Here is a 27,473-nt window from a genome sequence, read left to right on the forward strand (position 1 = left end):
AAGCTTGGTTCTGCTGCTTATCAGTTGTGAATCCTTGGGCAGATTACTATACCTCTCTGTGTCTTAGCCTCCTCTTCTATTAAAAAAAAAAAAAAAAGGCTATAAAAATTACCTACTGCATAGGGAATTTTGGAAAATTAAATGAAATCATATACATAACTTAGAGGACCATGCTGTGGATGTTAGCTATTATTGTTGCTTATACTTAAACCATTCTGGGGCAGAACACTAATGGTGGAATAACTCTGTTAATATATGCATGTGTGTGACTGGGAAGTGGTATTTCATGTAATTTGTTATTACATATATGTTATACAGACACACACACATATATATACATACATATGTGTGTGTGTGTGTGTGTGTGTGTGTGTGTGTGTGTGTGTATAATTTTAAACCAATCTGCCATGACAGGCAAGGGAAGCTCATTCTAGAGTTCTGAAGCATTTTGAAGCAGATTGTTTTCCCAGGAAAGGGAAGTAGGGCACAGTGGGAGCCCAGAGTGTGTGTGTATGAGTGGGGCTAGAAGTGCAAGTCCAAATGGAGGGGCAGGGTAAGGACCTGTTAAGATGTGCTGAGCACTGGGGGAGGCTTCAGGAGACTGTAGAATCAGTCTAGAGACAGTGTTGCCACTGTGACCACTGCTCCTGAAGCAAATATTGAGATGAATCTTATCTCTCAGTCTAAGTCACTTGTCTTTGGGAGAAAGAAGCCATGGTCAAGGTGGAATGACTGCTCCGTCGCATGTCTTTGTGGCTGAGGCAGCTCTGCCACCAGTGAGTCATTCCATGAATTGAGTAATTTGGCTCAGAGGAATGAAAAGGGAAGCCCAATTTATGACCTACGTCTTCCCATTGACTCCTGACCCTATGAAATCCACTTCACCTTTCCGAGCTTCAAGCTTCTCCTTTGAAAGTAGCATAAAGGAAAGAGTCCCTTTTTGAGAATGTGAAGATTTTGTTCCTTCTGTCATGACCAAATCATAGTGTCAAAATTGCCCAAACTTCTGACGCCCATAAAACCATAAACCCTTCCATCAGGAAGCCTAGGTTCCCTGACTTAAAGTCAGTAATAGATTTATCTTCCTCCCACCTGGAAGACACACTTTTAAATTATTTTGATCATGTTTTATCAGCTCTGTTATGTGGCACATAGAAGTGTGTGGGTCTTTGCTTTGGGCTACCACCTTCCAAAATGTAGGGGATCCTGTTGCTAATGCAATTGTCTCAGATAATTTATTTATTTATCTCTCTTTGAGGAAGAGAGAGAGAGAGAGTGTGTGTATGAGTTGGGGGAGGGTCAAAGGGAGAGAAGGAAAGAATCTCAAGCAGACTACTCAGAGAGTGCAGAGACTAATGCCAGGCTCGATCTCACAATCCCAAGACCACGATCTGAGCTGAAATAAAAAAGTTGGATGCCCAGCCAACTGAGCCACCCAGGCGTCCCTGTGCCTCATCATTGAAATGTTTCTTGGAGCATTTTGATGATGGGGCTAGATGGGCTGAAGGGCAGGGCGGTGGGGATGGGGGCAGCAAGTCATGCTCTATCAAGACTGTATCTTTGAGCAAATGTTAAATGTCAGCTTAAGACTGGCATATCAAAAGGGCTCAGCCCTGGAGTCCAACACATAACTCACTTTGCAGCATACAGCTTAGCTTTTGGAGCTGCTACCATTGATGCTCCCTAAAGATTCTGCCTTAAGGCCACTGAAAATAAAAGAAAAAAAGAGAGAGATAGAGAGAGACCACTTATATAGAGGATTGGGACTAGACTGGAACCATAGTTTCCTTCTGTCTTTCAGTGAATATCTCTACCTGCTGATGTGGGAGCAGCATGGAATCCCTAGTGGCCCTCCCTGGTGTTAAACCCTGATCCCACATAGCCACCTTCAGATTTGATAGACCCATTCTGCTGGGCTTAAAATGCAGGGACTGGAAATACCCGTAACTGTCCAATAACCTGTGATTATTCCTATTGTCAGGGAATCAAAAGACAGGTCTGTTCCCTAATCCTCAAAGTTTTATATAAAAGTGCTACTGATTTTATTATTCCAAAAGCCTCAGCTGCCTCTTTTCTTTTGCCTAAAGCTACAAGTCTATTTTATTCTCAACTTGTCAAGATTTCTCCCTTTTAGTGTATATGCCCATCCTATTATTAAAATCCTTCCAAGAAGATCCCTTGAGATTTTGAGGATATTGGTTGCTAATGAGGTTGGCTGTATCCTCATAAACCAAGCTGTTCCTTTCCTGGTCTGAAGTGTAGGGTACTAGAAAGTCAGCCAAGTATCACTGGGGCCACTGGACAACATTTTCATGTCTTTAAGAGGATAGTGGTCAACGTGAGGGTCGGATGTTCCCCCCACTTCCTGGATTTCCAGGAGTGCCTATGCAAATGCTGACCAGAACTTAAGCCTGAAGGAAAGAGAATTGGGGTCTCTGATGCACCATTCACCTTATATATGACTCCTGCTGAAAGAGAGCCCAATGACAGATGAGCCAATATGTCAAAATCATGATAATTGTTCATTCCGAATGGTGAATGTATGGAGTTTATGTTATCATTTTTCTGTGAGTGTTTGAATATTTTCTTAATAAGAAATACATTCAAGAGATAATTGAAGAGATAATTATGAAATGCAAATCAGAGTATGTAAGAAACAGAGCAAGAATGAAGACTGTTGTTTGTTTGTCTTTGTTTATGTCACATGGCCAGCATTTCTTCTGGCTGACTAGGATTTGACAGACCAACTTCCATTTTTGTACATTTTCAGCCACATTCCCAAAAGCCTGATAGAAAACTTTTCTATTTGTTCTGTTTAGTGAAACATGGGATTATAACAAATAGTACTCTTCATATTACACCAAAAAGGCCTATCAACTACTCCTGGTATTTCAATCTGGTATTTCTTGACAGTTCTCTGGTAAAATGATAAACTGCCTTTTTGTTTTATACTTAAGGACCTGGCTTGTTTCTCCTATACTTTTCTCTCCTCCTTCTCTCTAATATACCTGAGAAGAGTATGCTATGTTCACTTTGCAGTGTCGAGTTTATTACACACAGTCCTGACCCTTAAGAAGTGTGTGTTTAAAAACAGAAGCAAAATGTATAAAATGGCATATTGGCTTCAAAGTCCATTATAATTGAGTTCTGTATTAGGCAGGATATAGGCCAAATTGCTTTAACAAGACAACTCCAAATACAGTGACTTAATACAAGTGGAACTGTATTTCTCTTTCAAGAAGGTAGATGGCCTCAGACTGGAGGAGTTATCCTGACAGCCATAGGTTTACCTCTGGTTTCAAAGTAGCTGCTTCAGCACTTACCATCACATCTGTAATCCAAAGAGCCAGAAGGAGTAAGGGAACAAGGGAATCACTCATGTATTCCTTCTAAACACAGGACCATAAAGTGGAATACATCGCTTCTGCTCTCATCCCATTGGTCAGAACAATGTCGGGTGCAGACCTAAATGCACAAGTGGGCAGGAAATGCAGACTGGCTATTAAAACAGGAAGAGAAGCAGCCTGGGTAAAAACTAGAATTTTCTGCCACCCCTAGCTTCTGGTCCCTGGGACTCAAATTCAGGTGTTCTGACTCTTCGTATAGTGCCATTTAAGACATGAAACAGCAAGTTTAAAAAATGACTTGCCTTCTAACATAAACGAGCGAAATTGTTGCACTACATGTTCTTGTAAGAGATCCTGCAGGTAAGAATCTCAGCAAATCCTGTGATTCAGCTGGTCTTTGCAAATTCTAGACAGAAATGACTTTGCTATTTGGTCACATTCTGTGCTTGGTCTTATCTGGCATAGGATGCTGGAGAGTTTTCTAGTTTTCTACATGGAAAAACCTAGTTTTTCCTCACTTAGAAATTACAAAGATAGTGGTAACTAACATCTATCTCCATAGTTGCAAACACAGTTACAGAGATTTTGATTCAAAACTCCATTATATGGGGTCAGAACCAGAATATATGTCCCAACATGTCATATATTCGTCAGTTATTATATATTATTAAGAAAAAAAAAAAAGATCAATGCCGTAGAGTCAGCCTGTGATATAGTGTCGAGGAAGGGAATCTTCTGTGCAATTTGTTTTCCATTAAGTTTTGGCCTGGTATGTGGCCTGTATTCCAGGAGTTATCAGCTCCCTACATTCTTAGTTCATTTCCCTGGCTCGGCCCCTCCCCCTTTCCTCAAGTCTTATCTTTTGAATATGAAAAGCTATATTCAGTGTTTAATGTATTCTTCTGAAAAACCTTTAAGGCCATCTTCAGAAACACAACCATTTCTTATTTAATAAACAATCGCTGTCTCATTAAATGTAAATTAGTTCTTTATCCTTAGCCGTATTTGTTGAATCTATTACTTACTGTGTTTACCAATTTTGTTTCCTTTGGCTGCAAAGCTTTCTGTAAACTACTCATAAATATAAAGTTGAAATGAAGGCACTTTCTCTCTGTTGAAGCACCTGCATTAGCAGCTTTGCACAACCCTCTCCTGCAAGGCTGATCTGTCTTCCCAGTACCCCTTGATGCTGACGGGCTCCCATTACCTGGAAATAGTTCTGGGGAGATCCTAGCTGCAGGAAGTCTGACCTGAGGCCTCTGCCCCGCAGGAATGGAACTGCTCCCTTCCTGGTCCAGTGTCAAAGAAGTCAGAGCACTTGGTGCAAGGTGGAAAACGTGTGTTCTTTGAAAAGAATGAGGGCAACCAGTCTTTTACGGAGGAGAAAATGAGTTCTTTGTAGTAGTGGTAACATTTGGCACTTAGATTCACTGGGTTCTAACATGTCCAAGTTTCCTGGCTTATAGGGCACAGTGTAAGGCCCATCTGTTCCAGCAGGCTTTCCCTGATTAGATAGGATGCTTGGCAAACAGAGTCTCAGATAATGGATATTTGAATATTTTTGTAATTTCCATGCTTGTGCCTAACAGCTTAGCAGTTGGCCCTATGTTTAAAGAAAATGGATAATAATCATGACTAATGTGGTAATTTCCATTCAAAAATTTCAAATGGTGCTTAATTAAATCTTCCAATAACATTTGGAAGCAAAGGTTCACCCTGCCCATGTTATCCATGAAGCAAAGAGAGTGATAGGGTAGTGGAAGAAATCTTCAGGAGCTCCCTGTGGGAGACCAAAGCAGGCACAAAAGCTGTGACCACTCACTTAATTGCAGCCCCAAGAGAATTCTCCAGAACCCAGCCCTTTGCATGACAGCGGGCTGCAACATCCCCTCGTCGTTGGCAGTAGGCTTCTTGCTGATTTCCACGGTGTCTATGAGAATGGAGGACGGACCACCTCAGATTGAACTGCCTGATGGTTTGCTGACACAGTTCTAGAAGGCTGTCCTCCTGACCCTGTCCTGGTTAAGAGAAGACTCACTACTGTCTGGGTCATGGGGACGCCTGCTGGTCCACCAGCTGGGCTCATTCGGGGCTTGTCCTAGATTACAGAGATGCCCTTGTCAAAATCTGCCCCCAGTGGAGGTCTCTTTTGATTTTTCAAACTTTCACTATAACAGCTTTCCTAAACTCTAGTTGGTAAATCCGAATGTCTAGAACCCTGTTACGAATCAAATCTGAGAATCTTAGTATTTGGAAAGGACTTTGACGCTTTCCAGATGGAACCCCTCATTTAAGAGATGAGAACCTGAGCACCAGGCCCACTATCCACCCAAAGGCTAAAGACTAGGCATGTTCATTTCAGTCATTTTCATCCCAGCTTGGCCTGGAACCTGGGTCTCCTGGCTTCCAGTCCAGTGACCTTTTGCTTCAGCATTACAAATGGATTTTTCCTCTGTTAAAATCTAAATCTATTTTTATTCCTTTCAGTTTCCGTTGGGAGACAGGCAGGAGGTGGAGTGATGGAACAATTTGTCGGTACCCTACTTATATTCATTCTTCCCATCACACAGGGACCATGGCTGCGTTGCTTCTCCCTCCCCGAATTCCTTTGGCCTTGCATTCTAACCTTGCCTCTTCACCTCCTTTTGTCTCATCTCCCCAACCTGCAAACTCAGGCAAACAGGATTTGCCCTTTACCCTCTAGGGATGTTTGAAGATTGATAACATGTCAGGAAAAAGACTGGATTTATTAGAATTTCACCATATCCTATTTAAACAGAAGAGCCCACAGAGAAAAGAAATTTGCAAATAACTTTTTCTTATATTGTTTTTTAAATTCATTTCTCCCTCTTATTGCTACTGTTTATTATTGTTGTTGTTATTGTTATTATTATTTGGGATTTACCATTCAAAGTCTTTTGTAAAGGTCTCGGCTGTTCCCAAGCAAGCCAGCCACGCACTGAAGCAGGACAGAGGGAAGGATGACACAGTGAGCCGGGCCTGGGGAACGACAGCCCTGTCATGCTGACTTATGATGGATGAGGGAAAAGTCTATTTCTCATCCGTAGTGGGGGAGGTGAAGTGTAAAGAAAGATGCACCAGGGGTCTCTGGGCGATTCATCTTGCAGTAGATAAACTCTCAGAAGCTGCAGAGTTTTGAGGGGAAGAGAGAAAGAATTGAAGAATCAAATTCATTATGTGAAGTATAATCTCACGAGGAAATATCAAAATATGTCAGCAGCACCCCGGATGGGAGGGTGGGGAGAGGGTGGGGAATTCACGGATGGTGTTTGTCAGCTGCTAAACCAGGCGTGGAGGCAGAGAGGCACTGGGTTCCACCGCTCTCCCCTGCAAACAGTCTTCCTACCCAGTGCTGGAGGGTATCAGGCAGATCCGGGGGCACTTCATGGTGGATGGGTGCAGAAGATCCAGGAGGCACTGTGGAGACCCCTTGAATGCCTCTCCCCCCGTCTCAAATTCACCCCCACCCTCTTTCCGGATGTGTGTCTCACTTTTCAGCTCTTCAGAGACCAAAGTTAGAGGTCAGGTATAAATAATCCCATGACGAGTGTTCCATGGAACTCTCCCTTGTTGTCATGTTTTCCCCAAGCCACCCTCTCCCCGCTGTTCCTTTCCAAATTTTAGCAGAGCCCTACCTAGTCACTAGCCGCCTGGGTCTTGCAAATGAAAATTGATAGTTTGGGAAGCCTTTCTCTGCCACTTTAAACGTGCTTAGTAGACCACAATTCTCTATCCTGCATATGCATTAAGGCGCCAGCCAGCTCCCCTGCTCCCACCTCTATAGACCAGGCACACACACACCCCCAACACCCCAGAGGGGAAAGCGGCAAAAGCTTCCCCAACTCTGGGCACGGGGCAGCCTTTGCAATTTTCATCTCTGTCTCGCTTTTCATTCCCACAGTGACCTTGGGCAAATCACTTTCACCTCCCTGAGACTCAGTTTCCACATCTGGAAAGCTGAGATAATAGCAGGTAGCCTCCTGGGGGGATCCTGCAAGGCTTAATTAATTAATGTTTGGCAAAGCTTCCGAGACCTTTGCTTGAAAGAATCCGTGTGAGTGCAAATTATTATTATTATATCACTAGAGCCTTAACTCCAATTTTGTGGCGGAGGCTAATAATTTCTTTTCTGAGGGAAAAAAATATTAATTTTAATTCCAAGTCATTTACCAGGTAGTGGGTAAAAAATTGGCCGTTTGTCAAGGACAGTGTTGTCTAGATGGAAGACTACAAGAAAATCTTCCTATGTTGCCATCTTTACTGGGCATCCTCTCCTCTCCCCTGCCCCATCTCCTGACCCTGTTCTTTGTGCTCTCTCTCGGGGTCAAAGCGTTAGTTTGGGCGGGCTGGGGCAACACCTCTGCCCATTGTGCTTTTGGTTTCCCTGTGCCGTCGGGTCCTCGCCCCTGCACTAGGTTTCACTGACTGCCCTTTCCTGCAGCCAGCCTTCCAGCTCTGGACACTTTCTTTGGCTCAGCATAGAAACCAAATGCCAAGTATTTATAAGAAACAAGACTTCATTCAATATCCCTGAATTGATTTCAGATAACTGGGCACCCTCTCTATTAAAAGCATCAAACGAATTTACTGTGTCAGATGAACCACCTCCCTCAAGACAATGGACTGTGTGTTCCACAGGGATAAAAATCATGTCCGGCAGGCGTCAGTGGTCATTCCCCTCCCCACCTTCTTTCTCCTGTCCATGAGGCTTCATGCGCTGCCTGGCTCCCCCAGCTACGGTTCTCATCAGCCCCTGCAGGAAACCCCCAGGATTTCTCCTTTGCTGTTTCTCTCAAAACAGCCTACAATACTTATGTTGCTGCATTACTGAGGGGCAGACATGTTCCTACTCCCCCGGCTTTGCCCTGACCCTAGAACCTGAGGCTCCGTGGAAAATCCCATTAGTCTGCTTTCCTCTAGGGACACTGTAATTGCATATTAGCTTCGGAGCCACAAGCAGACATTCGTGCAAGGCTTTCTCTCGGTACTTTCTGCTCCTTGAGTCTGCGCGTGCTTTTGGATTTCAAAGGTTGGTGTTCGTTCTGTTTTTCTGAGGAAACTGACTAACAAAAAAATAGCTTTTCACTTCTTCTTTCTTTCATTCTGTGCAGCTAGTCCGGATGTCACTGCCAACTCCCAACTTCTATACTCATTTTCCTTTCTGAGTCTTTCTTCCCACATTCCTCTTTCAAGAATATTTTTATCACATGCACGAGCACACATGCACGCGCATGCACGCGCGCGCGCACACACACACACACACACACACACACACACACTCCTTCTGTCACCTAAATCTTTCACTTTCTTCAGGACAGCTGCTGTATACGCGACCCAGGCCACAGCAACCTCACCTTTGCTGGGTTGTTAACACCTGTAACTTGTACACTTGCAGCGTGTGACGCTCTGGAATGTACATATCTACTCTGAGGCTTCTGTGCTCTCAAGTGACACAGACAGGGCACGTGTGGTGAGAAGGACAATGAGTCTGAGTGACTGGGAATCTTCTGACTGCTGCACCGAGGTTGTTGTGAGGATTTCCAGCAGAATGACCTCTCCGCGGTTTTCTCATCAAAGTCCACCTCCAACCTCAAGAAACGCTACTCGTTTCCCAGCGGCATCATGTTCCATCTCTTGTGCCTTTCTTCATGCTTGTCTTTCTGCCTGAAGCAGCATTAACTCCATTTTCTGTCTGGAAGAAGTCATCCCATATTCTTGGCCCAGGTCAAGCTTCTCCTCAGTGACGTTCCTGGGTCTGCTCCATGCCCTCCTCCCCCTCCTCAGATGGCTGGAGCCCGTTGCCTCCACCGGTGTGCCACCACAGTGCTCTGGGTGATGTCATCGCTAGCATTCTCCATGCTGTATGGAAAAGTTTTGTTTTCATGGCTCCTTCCCTTTCTAGTCCAAAAGTATATTGAGATCAGTGCCTGGCCCTTAATTGGTAGTCCATAAATATTTAATGAATGAACATGTGAGCCAGTAAGTACCTCTGTGTTCCACATTTTTTTAGAACAAAAATTAATCATACATTTGATTTATTTTGCATATGTGCTAAAAAAAAATCTGAGAAATCTGTATAGGGCCTTGAATCACATGGGAACTCTGCATATCACTTCTGATAAACGTGATCTAATGCATCTTGCAGAAGTCATCTGGTGTTACTCTGTTCCAGCAAAACCATAAGCACATTTTACTGACTGCTCTGTCAGTCGATATTCTCCAGGGAGAATCTTGGTCCCTATGCCCAGAAATCTACATACTCAGGAAGTCTTACCTCTCTTCTACCTTCAGTCTTATCAGCCTCCAGCTAGAAAACACTGTATTGTAGAGGGGGTTGAGTAAGCTGTGTGTACACACCAAAACTGAAGTGGTTAGGAATGAAAATGCGGTGTCGATAGAAGATGATATTATTAGCAACCTGTTAAATGGGTTCCTGGTGTGTGCTTCTAACATTTCTCCCTTCAAGAAAAGCGCTCCACACCGCATCTCATTTTGTGCAGTCAATACGATCCTGATAAGACCTATCACTGCACTTGTGGTGCTGGAAGAAATTAAACATTTAGGGGACTCCTCCAGCGCCACACTGATTGAGCTCAAACGATGCCGCTAAATTGACAGATGCATTTGTCTGTTCCTGCAAGTGAGCGAGTCTTCCCTGCAGAATGTATTACAAATTCCTTAACGGCAAGGAGATAAAAACAAATCAGAAACTCCTTTATTCTACCTTTGTGCTCCTTTCTCCAGGAGCCAGTCTTGGTGTGCCTGCTCACGGTGTGTGCACGCGTGCACACGTGAGCGTGCACATGTGTGTGTGTGCGTGTGCATGTGTGTGTCTTGGATGCAAGTGGGATGCGCCAGGAGAACCACACTGCTGCTCAGCTCATCACACACACAGTGTGAGTCTTGAGCTTTGCCAGGCTGACCTTCTTGCCTTGGCCATTCTGTTAATTGAGGCAACTATGCCAACTCCTGAGATGTGTGGACAGTCCTGTCAGCGGGGGACAGCACCTTGCACCTCTCAGCCAGATGCAGGACAACTTTAAACCGATTAATAAAACTCTTAAAAGGATAATATTGTTGGGCAATGTGCTAAGGTTTCCTGTTCTTGTCCAGGTTGTATTTTTATTAAGCTGTAAGCTGTGTTTTTAAAAAAAAAAAGAGAGAGGGAGAAGAAGAAGCGAGAAAGAGACTTTTATAGCCTGCAGCCTCTTGTTTGCAGATTATTTTCCAAAGATGCTCAGTAGAATATCAATTGCCTGTGATTAGAAGTCCTACCAGGTACTACCTTGAATGGAGGAGGCTTTAGAAGTGAGAGCAGTCCCTCAGAGAAGCTACACATTTTAGATTTGGAAAAATGGCTCAGCTGAAGTTGTCTTCACAGTGGGGAGGGTAAGGCAGGGGGTTGGGGAGGATAGGGCCAAGCTGGCACGAGGAGTAGGTTTGAAAGAAAGGCGTCATTCTCTGCTCTGGTCTGTCTCGGGAAGGAGCAGGCTGTGTCCTCCTTACCAGAGACGTGGTCTGGGGTGGGGACAGGAAAGGGACGGGTTGGGGTAGGGGTAGGGGTCTTAGGAAAAACCTGGAGTCTGGTCCCAGGCATTTCAAAGAATTCTGGCTCCAAAATCCTTAAGAAACTCTCATTGGAAGTGCTGATAAGACCTGACCTATAGTCCTTTCATTTAATGAATAATAAAATTTACCTTAACCTTTTTTTTTTTTTTTAAAGTCCTATGTGTTTTTAGAAATGATGATAATTCTAAAAGCAAATGTGGTCCTACATTAGCTTGACTAGGTGAATGCTGAAGGGATGTGTGTTTCTGCTGCCAAACGACTTCGCAAAGATGCTTCCTGGATCCATCCCATTCATCCATCAAAATGAGAATGCTGACACCAGCCACGGAGGAGAGATGGAACATCACCGAGGTCCCAGGGATCCAAATTCTTACAAATATGTGTAGTGACAGAGCTGTTACCATAGCACTTGGTCTGTGCTCAGTAACTACCATTGAATGAAGGCACTGATAGGCAACAATAATGCCTATTCTAGACATTTCATATTCGTGGAATCAGGCAGTATGTGGTCCTCTGTGTCTGGCTCCTTGAACTTAGCACCGCATTTTCAGGATTTGTCCATTTTGTAGCATGAGTCAGTGCGTCATGCGTCTTTCTCAGGTGTCCCCTGGTTTCCTACTGTCATTTACTGAAATTTCTTCTCACTTGAACCTAGGCATCAGGTTTTTCTCTTTTTCACTTTTCCAGCTCCACGAAAGCCAGGCCTTTGTGGCTCAGGCTCTGGGTTCACACTGCCAGCCTCAGAGCTGTTCTCTTGAGAATAAGCCAAGCTTCTCATGGGCTCATGGTCCCTGGGCAGCACAGCCACAACCTGGAGCTTACCTTCCCGCTTGGGATTTTCCATTCATTAATTCTTGCATTCTTCGCAGAAGTCATTGGGTCTTTCTCATCCTTCCTTTCTCTCTGATCTTTTCTCCCAAGTCCCCCCCCCAGGGATCCTCTCACTGCAAAATACAAGGGATCTCCTGAAACTTCTTGGATCTAAACCTCTAAGGCTCTATTCTTCTGAATCAGCATTTTCCCCAAGTGCTCTAGGAAATTTTGAAGTGAGTGGCATGTTTTGACTCTCTCCTCGTCCACACCTTACCTAAGTTCCAGAAACCCTCTTTGTTCCTTGGCTCTATCCCTGGTCACCAACAGGCTTGCAGGGACAGGCCTGCTCATTTTCCACCCAGCTCAACACTTCCTACCCTTCCACCTTTGCTGTCCAAACCTCCAAGTTTCAGTTATTCATTCACTCCTCTCTCAAAGTTTTTCTTGTCCTTGAGGCATGTGAGGTATGAGGCCAACAGAGATGAGCCACCTGTGGCCCCTGATCTCCAGGGGCTCACCCTGTTGATAGATCCAGGTGTGTGACTAGCTATGCCTTGATTTCCTGCATCTTTATATTGTGTGACATATATTGTGTGACTCTGAGCAGATGGCCACAGCAATGAGCAGGACAGACATAAGTAAATACCCAAACAGAAATAAGTAAGATATCCTCCGAGTGTTAAGTGCAACAGACAAAAAAACCAAGAAGGGTAAAGAGTGGAGAGGGTCTGGGACGAGCCTCCTCCTGCACATGAGCAGAACAGAAGAGATGACGTGGGGGCAGAGCCTGAAAGAGATAAGACAAAGTTCTGTGAAGACCTGTAGGAAGGCATCGATGTGAGAGGGGCAGGCAAGCCAAGGCCCACAGTGAGGTGTCAAGGACCCTGTGGGTGCTGGGGCACAGGCAGGAAGGTCCTAAACCATCTGACCTCATTTCTGATCTGGTGCCCCTGGTTTGCTCGAAGAAGAGTCTGTTTGCCTTCGATCCCAGTAGAATTCTTCTCTCCCATGCCACTGAGCCCCCGGCCTCACAGATCTTGAATGAGCACATCCCAGTGAAAACAATGTTGGCCAGAAGCAGGCCAGGGAAAAGCAACTGAAACAATTGATTGAGCAGACCCCGGTGCCAACTCAAATGTATTCAGACCCTTGGGTGTAAAAAGTGTGTGCGGGTGGGCAGATGACTGAGGCCGATAATGCCTGAAGAGAAGCGTGAACTGGACTTCTTGAAATTCTGGAAACAAAACAAGATGCTCTACATAAATCTTGAAAGAAATACATTTAAAACACATTTAAAGGAATGCCTTGGTAGGTCATGAATTTGTGGTGCCTTTGGCCCCCAGGATAAATTCTGGCTAAAATAATTATTTAAAAATGGTAACCGTTCAGTCAATATGTGGGGTTGCTTATAATGTGCTGAGCACAGCGGACCCAGAAACAAACAGGAGCAATGCAGTTCTTGCTCCCCCCAGAACATACAGGGCAACAGTGGACATGGGTCCTGAGTAAGTCAGTAGGACCCCATAATAGCAGGACATGGGGTGGGCAGGAATTCCTGGTCCTGCAAGTGACCTAGATGCTCTGTGCCCCCAATTATTGATGTTTGAAATAGAGGTATCAGTAGTGCCTCATCAGGCTGCTTTAAGAAGCGTCTCCAGTGATACCCAGCACACATTAGGCACTCAGTAAGTATTGACTACGGGGGCAGCAATTAGCCATAATTTTGACAAGTGTTGGGAATCGAGGTGTAACGAGAGTCCTTCCCTGGTTTCGGAGAGCCTCCTGATGAAATGACACTGCAGTCCCTCCAAGCACTGTACCTGATGATTTACATATATAAATATGAATCCAGAAAAGTCCTGCAGAGTAGGGATTTTGCCTGTTGCAATCTATCCAGGAAAAAACTGACACTTCTCAGGAAGTTTGAGCATCCTGCCCAAGGTCATCCAGCCTGAAACGGAACCAAATCCCACACAAAGCCAGACACATTCTTAGCATTTACTTCGGCAAAGAAGCAATTGTGGGAGGGAAGGTCCATAATTGGTTTCTGAGAAGAACCAAGATATTTGACATAACAGTGCCCTCCCACACCATGTCTCTTGGTACCATGGTCAGAGGAGAAGGCTGGACAGGAGAAACCATGCTGTGTCCTGGGGGCCAATTCTGTTTGGTTTATGTTCTTGGTTAAAAAAATGCAAGGTAGAAAGACAATACATACATCAGAATGCACACAGACCAACACAAAGAGCCATACTCACGGCCCGGCTTGCAGGCGAGTGTGTGAATGTGTGTCCACTGACATGCAGACAGCCCAAGGCCATATGAAGAGCAGCCTCCCTCTTAGGGAAGCCAGCCAGACCCGATCAGAGGTGCCCTAACATATGCGACAGGCTGCTCCCGGGCTCACAGTGGGTACGGACCAGAACAAATGATCCCCGCGACCCCCAGAGCAATAGGACAGGTTTGCCCCCAAAGAAAGCTCTCACCCATTGTTCTTCTCCAGAGGGATAAATACCAGAACCGAACTGCGGCCACTCCCCTTCCAACCCATCCTTCAAGTCTGGGCATTCCCCTTTCCCCCATCCCTGCTTCCGTCCCTTTGTCTTCCTTTACCTGGCTGTGCTTTTTGATCTTCGGTGTGACAAATTTCCGCTGCCACTAATGTTCATGTACAGCATGTTTCTCTTTCCCTTTGGAGGACTGTGTGCTCAATGAAAGACTTCTCGGAGACGGCTCCCTGAATAGAAATACACGGGAGACAAACAAAGCGAGCAGCTCAGACATCCTCACCGAGGCTCAGGGAGTTTAAAAAGCCCCCGTCGCCCCAGAAATGAGGCTATTAAGGTGTGACATGATTCTCCCTTTCAGCCAAAGGCTTTTTAAACTGCTGTAGAGCCCAATCAAGAGAAGATGAAAACTTCAGTGTCTCAAGATATCCAACTCTCTTCTGCTGATGAAGGAGAACATGCCCGGATGCACACGGAATGAGAAACAGACTCCTGGCACCCAGTCAGCAACCTGGCTGAGAGCTCAGGGTCCCGGGCAGCCCAGGCAGCCACCTCCTGTCTGCCCACTTGCCATGCCCCCACAGACTCCAGAACCAGCATGAGGGGTGCAGAGGAAACCCGGGTCCTGCTAAAGATCTCAGTTAGAGCTGGTCAGGGGAACGCCACCCCACCTTTGCAGCCTCTTACTCCCAGAGCTCTCGGGGACCCTAAAAAGAACAGGGAGCAACAACCGGCTTGGTGATTTGCTGGAAAAGGACTTCAGCACCGCTGGTAAATCCCAACCTTCTGGCTAGCGCCCAGATGCTTTCTTAGCATTACTAGAAATAAAATTGGACCCGGGAGTGTCACCTTGGAAGCAGGAAAGCCAGGGTTTCAATCCTGTCTCTGCTAATTTCTCATTGCATCCCTGAGCTCCAGTGTGCTCATTTGCAAAATTCCTGCCTTTCAAGACTGTGGAAAGGAACAGACGAAATGTTTTACACAAAGTGCCTCACGCTGGAAAGCCAATAGAAATTAGCTTTTGTGGTGTTTTCAGACGGTAAGAAAACGAAGGCAGGGACTCCCAGCCAGCAGGTTAGGGCTCAATTCAATTGAGAAAGTAGTCACTTCAGTTTCCTCCAATCTTTTGGTTTGAAACAGAATTTCCGCTGTTCTCAAAGTCTTGCTTGGTATATTAATACTCTTCCAGGATGGCCCAGGCCCCCTTCTTTCAAATCAGCTCCCTCTTCTAAGATTGCCAGGCAGAAGCCAGAAGGAAAATAGAGACTATTTTAGCCAACGGAAGTATCCTCTGTCTCATCAGCATTATCCTGTCCCTAAATCTCTCCTGACTACAGTAATACCCAAGAGCATTTTTTTTTTTTTTTAAAGAAAATACTGGGGATATTTTTCTTAAAGAATCAGAATCTAAAGACAGGCTACTTAATCATCTCTGGGATATTGGTGGTAAGAATGAGCTTATCCCTTCCTCTAGACTTTTTCTAAAGTGTCAGAGTATTTTCTGTGTGGGAACATTCAAATCCCCAGAGGTGTCTTCTTTAAGCCACCAGACATGGTAGGGTCATAGGAAATCACAGCAGATTCATACCAGCTTCGTGACAAAGGTTTGTGGGTTCTCTTCCCCCTTCTTTTTTAATGAAATTTTGTGTCTTACCCCTCATGGCTCGAGCACATGAGTGTTAGGGCCGAATTCAGATTTGGGGGTATGGGCAGCTAGGTAGCGGTACCTGGGTTAGGCAAATGTTGTATAAAGTGCTTGGGGAGACAGGTCTCGTTCTGCCTCTTGAAAACCAAGTGATGGTAAAATGCCGACTTTATTCTGGCTAGTTTATAGGTGTGCCACTGTGGTGGGGACTTCACTGCATTGTCTGTTTCATGAAACACGAGTGAAAGCAGTCCCCAAGTGTCTACACACTGTATTTTTTAAAGCCTCCTCGTGTCCACTACTGCCTTTCTTTTAACATCCATGGGACAGACGATCATTCATAGTCTCCCCATGTTGCATAAACTGAGGCCTGGGTAGTTGGTGATATGTTTTGTTCAAGGTTATACAATGTGAGTGAGGGAACTTTAGAATCCATGTCTATGTATACCCCTTGGACCACATGGATAGATCCAAGCAATGCAACTGTGTGTGTGTGTGTGTGTGTGAGAGAGAGAGAGAGAGACAGAGAGACAGAGACAGAGACAGAGATAGAGAGTAGGTGTATGTGTGCACACACGTGCATACTTACATTCACGTACCAACTGCTAGGATCCCTTCCCGTGACAGATAATGTCCTGAATGAGAGAGAATAAGAAGGCAGAAGGAGAACATCAGGGTAGAAGGGAGAGGACTAGACTTCCTCTCCTTAATTTGCATTAAGAGTAGCTTCCTGGTCACCCAGCAATGGTCTCACAGCAGAGAAGAAGGGAAGAAGGCAAGTCTCTCTCCACTACCTAGGGCCTTTGGGCTATTTGAATAGCAGCAACCCGTACCAGTCACCAACCCCTCCCCAAAGAGATCTCTGCTTGCCCAGTGGCCTCCGTTCTCTCAGAAGAGAACTCAGGCAGCATCAATACCAACCAATCTGTTCTTGGTGCAAGAACATGCTCTTCAGCAGGGTTTCCCAGAATGGTTTCCCAGACCACCAGTTCCTTGAGATGGTCCTTTAAATAAAAGAGGGGAAGAGAGCTCTACATTTCACTAGGTTATGAAATCTACATTCCTCTGCTAGATTCACAATGAACTTTGCCTACAAAGGCTCGAGAAAGACTGTAGCAAGGAAAACATTGTTAAATTAGGACAAGACTACCGGGCTTTTATACAGACATGGTTTAAACAACTTCAGGAAATGGAATCCCACTATTACATTAAAACTTTTTTTTTTTTTCCCCTAGAGTGTTCTTAAGGTATATGTCTTTGGGTATCTTTGGGTATATGGACATGTTTTCTTTTCCAGTTGAGATGTTTCTGGAACTTGAGAACAATATATGGTATTATTTATATCATAGTACACAACATACAAAGATGCTTAGTACTGCTCTTTTCAACCAGATGCATAAAAAATTGGAATAAAATAAAGTAGTACATTCTAACTTGGTAACATATTTAATGAAATAACCTTGTTTCATTAAAAAAATCACTATAACTTTTGGAGTTCCAACAATTGAATCGGGACCTACTTTTCTGTAACTCCCAGCCTGTTCCTCCTACCCTCACCTTATTTCCCTAATTCATTATAATAATGAATTATATAATATCAATAATAATGATGGTGATGATGATGATATTATGATGATGATGATGATGATGGCTTAACTTTTCCCTGTTCTGAAAGAGTCCAGAGTACAGGAAATTAGGGTTAGACCATCCCTTAGATCACATCTCTCTGTTAATAACTCACTTCCTTTCTCCAGTACCTTTACATTCTTGCTGTCTCCTAGTTCACTGGGTACTCTGTGAATTCCAACCAAATTATCTTAAGTGGCAAATGTACTCTAAAAGGAGGAGAAGTGTAATGCATCTTACATTACCAGGGTTAAAATTTCATTTCATTCCTTGTCTGATGCTATTCAGGACCGTTATCTTGCCTTGTGTTCAATAGGCAATAGAAATAGACACGTCCACAGAAAGCCAGCCTTCGACATGATATCAAGAAGATGGGCTGGAAGCGGGGGAGCCATTGAGATTTGTGCTCCCTTCCCTCCTCTCTGTTCCTGCCAATTAGAGGAGGGGGGGAACCAGCCCTTGGACCATAAATAACAGCTGTACCACTGAAATCCCCCTGCTTCAGAGCATGGTTCTGTTCACATTGGCTACATATTCTACAGGCTTGCATTCCTTTCAACTATTCTCCAGCACAGTTGGAAAAAGACGAGAGAAAACAGCAGGATGTGGATATTTAAGGGGTCATTTTTCAAAAGAACCAGGATTAGTCTGTAACTAGACATGCTGACGGTAAAGCCTGCTTAGTACCTTCTCCCCTCCTATTACAGTGCCCCATTCCATAGTTCTTGGGGCTGTGGCCCAGACCTGCCTCCACCCATCGTCTGAGCTTTTGCCCTATCCTTCACCCCTAAGATTATCAAAGCTTACTTGTCTTTCTGCCCCGATCTTTCGATGTTCTCCTCTCAACTAGACACTTTGGAGAGGCTCTACTTCACAGAAAATCTGTACTGACTGACAAAGACGGCTTCTATTTAAATGTAAGACAATGCCTCACTCAGAAGAAAAAAAGATCATCTCTAACAGTGTATTCACATAGGAGAGCTCAGGGGAGCAGCCACAGCTTCCAAGACCCCTCAAAGAATGGCCAATGGGCACCTGCTTGTGTCAGGATTGATAACAAGATGAGCCCTGATATAAATAATATCATGCTTTTTCACAGCAGAGTCTCCAGAGTTAGGTTACGTGGATTTGAATCTTAGCTCTGCCAATTTCTTTCTGTGCCACCCTGGGGAAGTTCTTCATCTTCGTCTGCAAAATTGGGCATAATAATATCACCAACAGTACAGCCAATGTGAGATTAAAAGAGATAATCTTCGTAAACGCTCAGCCCAGTGGCTAGCTCATTGTCAACGCTCAAAAAATTAGATCTCAGTGCACAGATAATAATACCTCATGAGACCTAAAGGCAAATTTTGAGGACTTTTGGATCACTGGAACCTGAATTTGAATCTTGGTTCTTTTGATCACTGTCTGGGTGATTGTAAGCAACTCATTTAACTTCTTTTTAGTTAGCATCAGCTTCCTCATCGATAAACAGAAAAAAGTGCATCTCTCATTAGGATTGTTGTAAAGGCTGAAGAAATTTATGTGTTCGAAAACACCTTGTAGCTAGGAGGCATTCAATAAATGTTTGGGGATGGGAGAAACATCCGCTGAGCAGATCGCTCGGGAAAAAATGACAAGGGTTCTTTTGGGCATTTAGATGTGTGCATTTCAATAATGGACTTGCTTAGTTGCTCTGTCCTAAGGCTATCTATCAACTCTGATAGCACTTCTGCGAGGCACAGAGCGAATGTGGATAATGGGGTCCTGATTTTATTAGCAAGGCGAGTGTCCTAAGCACCAGTCAATGTAGCATAATCAAGTTCAACTCTAGACAGACAGATTGCTTTCCTCCTTCCAAGCAATAGTTTTCCAATTGTAGTTTGCATCTCACTTTTTCAAGAAGGATCTAAAATAGAATGCTGTTATAATATACACAAAATGGTGGAGCTGCTTTGAAGGAAGGGGCTGGTGCCTGCTCCCTTTCTCCTTCAGCTTCTGCAGCAGCTTCTGGAGCACCTTGAAGAAAATCTAGGACTCTGCAAAAGACAGCTTAGAAACCAATGCCCTGAAGGTATGGGGTGTTCTTTAGACTCCTATAATGCACAGTGTGGTTTAATAGTGATTTCCTACAGTCTTAGATTTATTAATATTAGGGCATGTCAAACAAACCTCATTTCCTACTCTGACAGTCTCTTCCAGGGAAATGTAGTAGACAGAGTGAATTGGTATTTCAGGAATATATTTTACAGGCCTTTTGGAATAGCTTTGTTGGAATGATGAAGAAATTTATGCTGAATATTAGCAAAATTAGGTATATTAGTAAGTGGATGAACACTATAGCCAACAGGTGCTGAACAACTAATTGATCAATGTCAGGCAGTGGGCTGCCAGGATACACAGGACATTGGCTCTGTCCTCTATCATTAAACGTTTCCATCAGCAACTTGGATGGAGACATAAAGATGACACTTATCAAATTTGCAGATGACATGATTGGGAGGAAAAGCAAATTTATCAGGTGATCGGATCCAGAAAGATCTTGTCGGGCTGCAGGAATGGCACAAATCTAAGATGATGGAATTTAACGGGGAAAATGCAATATCATATAATTAGGTTCAAAAAGCAAATTATTCAAATATAGGTTTATGTCATATCTCATGTTAGATTTAGGCATGCCCTAGCTAACTGCAGGAGGTAGGGGATCTTTAAGAGGGTCCTTTGGGTAGATCTGAGTAACGGAAAATGGGATTAGGGGAAAGGCCAATACATCAGGACAACATATTTTCATGCTCCACAGAGTATGTCTATAGGAAAGGGTGGTGGGTGAGAACTGGCAACAATTCCAGACTGAGACAGTGGCAGAGAATCAGGTACATGAAATAACTTTCATTCTCTGAAAGTACTCATCATTTGGCCTCAGGGTATGGTCTTTAAGGGACCAAGTTCTCGACTCAGACTAGATGGGCTTAATACTGTTCCAGCTATTTGCCACTTGTGTGCCACAGGCTTCTTAACTTCCCTGTGTCCCAATTCCTGCATCTATTAAGTGGAGGCATATTGCTAGCTCCCTACCTCCTAGGGTTCTGGTGCGGATGCAGTCTGATAATGCACATGGAGTATTTATGTTTTGACTGTCCTTTGCTAGGTGCACAGCTTGATGGAGGGAGGACGGATTAGGGACATGATGTCTTTGGAGGGAAGTTTGGTAGCATTAGGCAGAACACCCTGGGCTGGAGATCTCAAGGCCTGGAAGCTTAGCAGCACAGTCACAGGAAGAAAGACAGGCTGCCGGTAACCACATCTGCATAACAAGGAGCACACTGGATTTGGGGACTAAAATGGAGTTTAAGCAATCAAAAGAAATGCAAAGTCCAAATCAAGGTAATATTTGGTAGAGAGGACCAGGTATTGGGCTAATGTACTTTAAATCTCCTCTGCTTGAGATCAGGATTGATTATAGAGACAGAGGAGGGTGGAAAGTTTTGCTGACAGTTTCTGGTCTGAATCCTGCTCTGAGGAACAATGAAAAACATGGAGGCTGGGAATTATGAAGAGGTTAATGGATTGAAGAAGAATTTCATTTTAGTAGAGTGAAAAACGAAGAGGAAAACCATGTACTGGTTTTACTAATTGTCAGTTTCTTAGCAAGTTACAAGAGTGAGATTCCTTCCCCCTTTCATATGACATAGAAGAAAAACATTTAGGAGCAATGCGTTACTATGAGTCAACCAGACATATTCGGAGTACCATGCTAACAACTGCACCACATTCAGAGGTCTGAAGTGGCCAGGATGGTCGAACAGCCTGTGTGTGCGTTGCATGAACAAAGGACGTTAGATCCTGCAGTGGTCCTTTGAGGGAACCAAAGCCATGTCCATACACAGGCATAAGACCTCTTCAAACATTTGCAAGGTTGTCTTGTGAAGGGCTGTCTTGGCTACTCCTGGCTCAATATGTTACTAAGGACCAGAGGACGGGAGCTCTAGGGTAAGACCTTTAACGCTTGAATCTAGAGTCAATAAAATGACAAAAGGGAAACCTTCACCTTGAAAAAGAGCATACTTCCTCAGGCTGGGCAAAGACAGAGAGGGCATGTCTGCACCGCTTGGAGAGTTGGACTAGATGCAGTCTTCACAATCTTTTCCCCAACATAGTGTTCAATGTTTTTATGAAAAATACTATGAGTCAGTTGAGTAAATCCTAGGGTTTTGGCTGAAGTTCCCGCGCGTCAGTGCAATCTTTGGAATGGCTGTGCTGGACCACATCTTGGCCTGCTGTCATTTGCAGAAGCAGCGCTATGAAGCGAGCTGTAGTTCTACACCGAGCCAGGAGGTGGAGCCGGTCTCTAACATACCTGGAGGGCCCCACTGGGAGGAGATGCCATGAAGTTGAGCCCTGGAGCTCTCTGTGTGGGTTGGCAGCCATAAAGGAATGTAAGAGCTAATCGGCCGCCATCTGTCTTCATTTTGCTAACCCCCTCTATTGGATGCCACAAACAGCTCACTTCCTATATTTATAAACATCCCCAATCAGTCATTTCTCTGCCCGCTGTCACATATTTGTGGCATTAATGCTGGCTGCTTTATCACAGATTGGACTTCATTTCAGGCATAACTCTCATATACTGTGGTTCTGAGGTCTTTATGGCCACATTACGGTATATGGCTGAGTTGTGATTACACATCGGCACTGTAAGGCCACAGACAGTGACTTGGCCCTCACCCACCCACCTGCCACCCCTGCCCTCTGCGGGCAGCTGTAGATCACGCTATAGGCACAGGAAAATCGGGATCTATGAGCCAGAGAGAAAAAGAACAAAGGGCCAGGCACACTTCCACCAGGATTCGGGGTAGCCTAGGGTCTTCCATAAGACTGAGAGCTCATAGGACTGTGGCCTTTTGGCAGAGTGACCTGACAGATGGAAAAAGTTAATGGAAGGAAAAGAGAGGGGAGAAGGAGAAGTCTGTAACTGAACTGATCTTTCTCCAGAGCCCCTGGATCTCAGAGCTGACAATGGGGCCATAGATTTTCCTCATCTTATATCTGCATTCAGTAAAGTAAGTTAGCATTTCTTCTTACTCTCTGCATCCTGCTAGCCACATTCATCATATTATCTTTCTTATAGAAATTAAAGAATATATTTGTTTGTTTTATTGCATTTGGTCCCTTGTGGGTCGTGTGAATAGACCCTTGAAACCACTGTCATAAGGGAAGCAGCAAAAATTCCCTCTTTTGTAAGTCATGGCAGCCATTAAGAGGATAGTAATAGAGTTGTACTTGGTCAGGAGAGAAACAGAAAATCCAGGGAGGCAATAAAATTTTAGAGAATAGTAGGGTTATTGCTAGAAGAGTGTATGATATTGGGAATGCCACATGTGTTTTCAAAGAAAATGCTTTTTCCTTCTGGAAAAATTCCAATTTTCAGTCTTTGGACCATGCTTTCCTCTTCCTATTCACAGACCCCTCCAAGGGGCTCTCTTTCCTTTGGTGGGTAGAGCCTGCTCATTTTTCTTGTGTTTCTGAAACTCTCCACAGACCTCCAGAGGTCTGCCCTAGCTGTCTGCTCAGGCTTCCATCCCCTCTGGCACCTCTTCACTGTGTCATTCCCCAAATGCCAATACTGTTCTTTCCCTTGTCCCCGAAAGAGGCTGGTCACATGGTGGTAGGAGAGGAGACTTATTTCAGAGACATCCGACATCACACTTCTAAAACCATCACTTACAGGCTCTCCCTGGGCCCTCGCTCTCCTGGTGGCCTTCCTCTTCTCCAGGGAGACAAATTAGCTGCCTTAAGCCATCCTAACTCACCAGAGATGTTGCTCTGCCCATAAAGAACACAGGCTTTGACATTATTGTGTAGAGCCTTTCCATCCTGATGCTCTCAAAATCCCGTTCTAGACTGGGTTCCTGTTCTTTTCTTGGGAGGGGGAAGGGTTCCAATTCTTAACTGAAAAATCAAAAAGCCTATTAAAGCATTTCCCACACCTCCCACTCCCACCCTCCATATCCCCTCCAAAAGAGCCAGTCTTACTCACCCCTAAAACGCAGAAAGTGCTGCTGCCGGAAAGTTCTACCTTTGAGAGGGTTTCCTAGGTTGGCGAAATCTGTTTTAAATGAACATCAAGAATAGCCTTGAGGAGGAAATATGGACTGAATCTCTACCAACTGGCACTAGCCAGCTTATGAGAAACGTGGAGAAAGAGTCCAGCTCCTCCGCCCGTCAGCCATGAGCACTAACTGTATGTAAATGAATCCCCTGGGCTTTTTTTAGAACCCTAGCAGTAGCTGCACTTCTATATTTAAGTAAGATACTGCTAAAGTTAACTTAGCAGTTAAGCCATGCTTTGCAGTTAGGCTGCCTGCATTTTAAATCTGAGCTCCCCCCACTGACTTGTTTTGCTTTGTTTTTACTCTGGACAGGCCTTCATTTTATCATCTGAAAAAGAGCGTAATGTTTCCCTCAGAGGTGGTGGGAGGAACGATCAAATAATGCCTTCAAAGCACTTGGGACAGTTCTTGGTACAGAGTTAATAATTTACATATTGATAATATTCATGGTAATCAATGTCATGTTCCCCCCACCAGCCCCCACTTTTCTGTTGCGCAAATACCTCAAAAATCAAAAAGCTGTCCCTTCTCAGACTTCCTGAGCTTTCTGGTGACACCGCCGCCTCAGGCCTGAGCACCGGTGAGCTTTACTGTCTCCAGTTCCTGCCTGCTAATCCTTTACTCTGTCAATCAAGGCCCGTGCTTCCTGCTAACCGGTTCTGAGGGATTCTAGTGGGAGGGACTTCCTTTCGGACAGTGGCTCCAGAGGAAGTTCTGTTGTCACAGGGGGGGCACCCATCTCTCCTGCTCCCTTTGAGTACCCCGAAGGCATGACTAGCCTATTTCCATAGTGCTTGGGAAGCTGTGAGCAAAGCTGCTCTCAGACTTCTCAGTTCCAAAAGAACGGATTACGTTCTGCGGTTTTCCAACTGGATTCAGACCCCTAAGCTGAATACCATCCCGTTGGCCCTGGAGAGTAGAGAAGACAGTCTCTCCGCACTTTGAATTAATTTAACTCATTCCAGAGAAATTTGAAGCCTCATGATGGTACCCCTCCCACCCAACCTTCCCCTCCACCACACACACAATACATACTTCTCCTGATCTAATTCTTTAGCCCTCATGGCAAATAGATATTAAAATATTAAATCTGTCTTCGAGATCTTCTTCATAAAATATTAAGGGAAAATGTCTGTGTTAACAATGTTTTAACGTGAAATAATAAACAAACTGCTGTAATTGGACATTTTTCTTCTGAAGGTCATATGCTCCCACAAAAATCACCCTTGCAAATGTGCAATTCAGAAGAATGATCGCACCTTACACTCAGACACTGTGCTTTTCTGTGTTCAAAGAGCATTCTTTAAACATTAATTAGTTACTCCACCAAATATCCTAGGAGGGGTGGATTAATATCTGATTAATGCAGATATAGATGCAAAGAGAGAGCAAGGAGAGTCCTCCCTCTCTCATCACGCAACAATTCTGAGGCAGGAAATTTTAGCTAAAGCTTCGTGAATGGGCAGAAATAAGTCACAAGTGAGGCTAAGAAATCAAGGGTTCTTGATCCTAAATTTCTCAGGCATCTCTTCTATTCTTTGATTTGCATGAACCTCATAGATGAGCCCCTGAGAAATGATTTCATTTCCCCCCTTAAATCAGATATTCACTTGTGCAGAGAGAGCCTGGCTAGAGATTTCATAAGGAGGCTCTCCTCCCACTAATGAGATGGGGACTGCTTGCTTTTGAGGGCCCGTTTCAGTCACAAGGGATTTTTTTCCTAAATGCTCAAAAAAGTAGGAGGAGGAGGTCTAGCAGAACACAAAATACAGAGGTCCATGACATCTTGCTGGATTCTGCTGCACTCTGACTTGTGCAGGCAAGAGCTCAGAGATTAACTGGCTGCAAACTCTCTTTCCTGACACCCGCCCTGAGTCACAAGTGTACATCCCTAGGTCCCTGCTCCGTGCTTTTCTTAAGGACTTATGATGTGCCCATCGCATAAAACCACTTGCAACCATTTCCAATAATTGCAGCATGAAAAGTGAGCTGATCAGCTTCCGACTTTTATGGCCGGCTACTAACCCAGCCAGCGTTTTCTAATAATACTTTGCCTTTATATCCCAGGATCGCAGAGCAATTTACAAAGATTAATTAGAAGCTCCTTAGAACTCTCATCCTTGTTGGAGGCAGGGGTGGAAGCCCTGAGAGGGGACTTAAATTAGCCTCCCGAGAGAGAGGGGAGTGAGGATTCTAAGGAAGAGCTTGTCTGGTTCAAGCCCGGGCTGTATCTGAGAATAAAACCCCATGTCCCCATTAGTAGGCAATGGAGAAACAATGTGCCATCTGATATTTGGAAAGGATTCAATTAGGAGGAAGTAAGGAGGCTGTGTGTGTTTATTTTTTATTTCAAAAATGATGTAAATACCCAAATTTGTTACTACCCCCAGGGTCCTGGCAGAATGCCTAAGATATCTGTAATTTTGCAAAATTGCATTTTGTGTCACCCCTTCCTGGGTCATTTCACATTTTGCTCATCCCTGCCCCAAAGCCCACTGCCCCTGGCTCCCAGAGAGGTCAAGGGGAACGCCCGTGTGAATATGACCCTTTGATGTACAGCAGTACTGTGGAGAAGGCTGCCATCTCGGGACTCCCCCCCTCCAGTAAGCCACTGGGCCCAGCGCCTGGAGGACCGGCTTGGTAAAGAATAGGGAATGATGGCGGAGAAAGGGCTCTATCAGGCCATTGAGGAAGCACAGCTGTTGAGGGGCCAAGGGGAGGGGCCGGGGGAAAGCTGCAGTGACGTTCTGTTTTGTTCTTGCAACCAAGGCACAAATTAAGGCAAAATTAGAGACTTTCTTTGGGCAATTGGACGGATGGGAGGAGGAGGAAGATGGGGAAGCAGAGCTTTTAAGGACAGCAATTTGAGAACATCTGAGACAAATCTGTGGTTCTTTTTTTTTTCTTTTCTTTCTTTTTCCTTTTTTTTCTTTTCTTTTTTTTTTTTTTTTTTTTTTTTTTTTTTTTTTTTTTTTTTTTGGTGGATTAGTTTGTGACTTTCTTTTTGGATTCCAGAGAGGTTTCCCCCCCTTCCTTTCCCTTTTTGCACCATGCACATGTAAATGTGATTGAGAATTCTTTCGTCAGATCTGCTGTCTTGGCAGCCTTCCTGCCAGCTGGCCTGGCTGGGGGAACCCACGCTGGTGGCTGATTGCGACTGACAAGTTCTCCCAGGCTTTGGGGGAGGAAGTTTGGAAGACACTCCCAGGCCCTTGTTTGGGCTTTAGTGCCTGGAGGGAAGAAGGAGGGTAGAGGGGAGCGCCACACAGGCCTGAACCACTCTCTGCCCACGCAGGGTGCCAGGCCACCACCGCCATCTTGGTCCTTCTCCACAGGAACCACACAGTGACTGGTGGGGAACATATACCACTGTCATCAGTGCGACCATTGGTGTAGAATCCCTGATGGTCGAAGTCCAAGTCCATCTTAAAAGGCCATGTAGTCCACACTCCCTTCTTCCGTCTCCAACTAAGGCATGTCATCAAAATGCCAAGATATAAGAAGTATAAAAACCCTGCTCCTCCAAAATGACTGTAGTTTATGGCCAGTCCTATCTTTTGCTTCTCTGTTTCAATTCATTCTCCTTATTTTCTCTCCTTTTCTCTACCCAGGCTGCAGGCCAGATTCATTTGTTGGTTTTGTGTTGTTTTTACTATCTTCCTTTCTTCTCCATGGCCTGACAAATTCTTCACTGATTACCAGGACCTAGCTCAAGGCTTGTATCCTCGAACTTCTCTTTGGTAACTAATAGTTTATAAACTACTGAGCACAGAGCCTAGACAGTAACTGCTGTCTAAAAGGTCAGTGAGGAGGCACCTGAGTGGCTCAGTGGGTTAAGGGTCTGCTTTCAGTG

General features: G+C 44.6%; 1 protein-coding gene and 1 long non-coding RNA gene across 6 annotated transcripts in view; one reads left to right on the plus strand and one right to left on the minus strand.

Moving 5' to 3' along the window:
* Window positions 1-27,473, plus strand: part of NTM (neurotrimin) — a 939,822-nt gene that overhangs the window by 175,848 nt on the left and 736,501 nt on the right. The gene's annotated exons all lie outside the window — the stretch shown is intronic.
* On the minus strand, window positions 1,491-24,220 carry LOC131838738 (uncharacterized). 4 transcript variants are annotated; one of them, XR_009356682.1, is made up of 7 exons: window positions 24,124-24,220; window positions 23,548-23,616; window positions 16,492-16,537; window positions 14,364-14,487; window positions 6,253-6,493; window positions 3,324-3,465; window positions 1,497-1,706 (listed from the first exon to the last, which is right to left on the minus strand). It is a non-coding gene; the product is annotated as an uncharacterized LOC131838738 (long non-coding RNA). The 4 variants fall into 4 exon arrangements; XR_009356686.1 differs by lacking the exon at window positions 6,253-6,493 and having other exon boundaries at window positions 1,491-1,706; XR_009356685.1 differs by lacking the exons at window positions 1,497-1,706; window positions 3,324-3,465; window positions 6,253-6,493 and adding exons at window positions 12,485-12,984; window positions 13,857-13,929.

This window comes from Mustela lutreola, chromosome 1 (assembly GCF_030435805.1).
Source record: "Mustela lutreola isolate mMusLut2 chromosome 1, mMusLut2.pri, whole genome shotgun sequence".
In the NCBI taxonomy this organism is placed as follows: Eukaryota; Metazoa; Chordata; class Mammalia; order Carnivora; family Mustelidae; genus Mustela; species Mustela lutreola.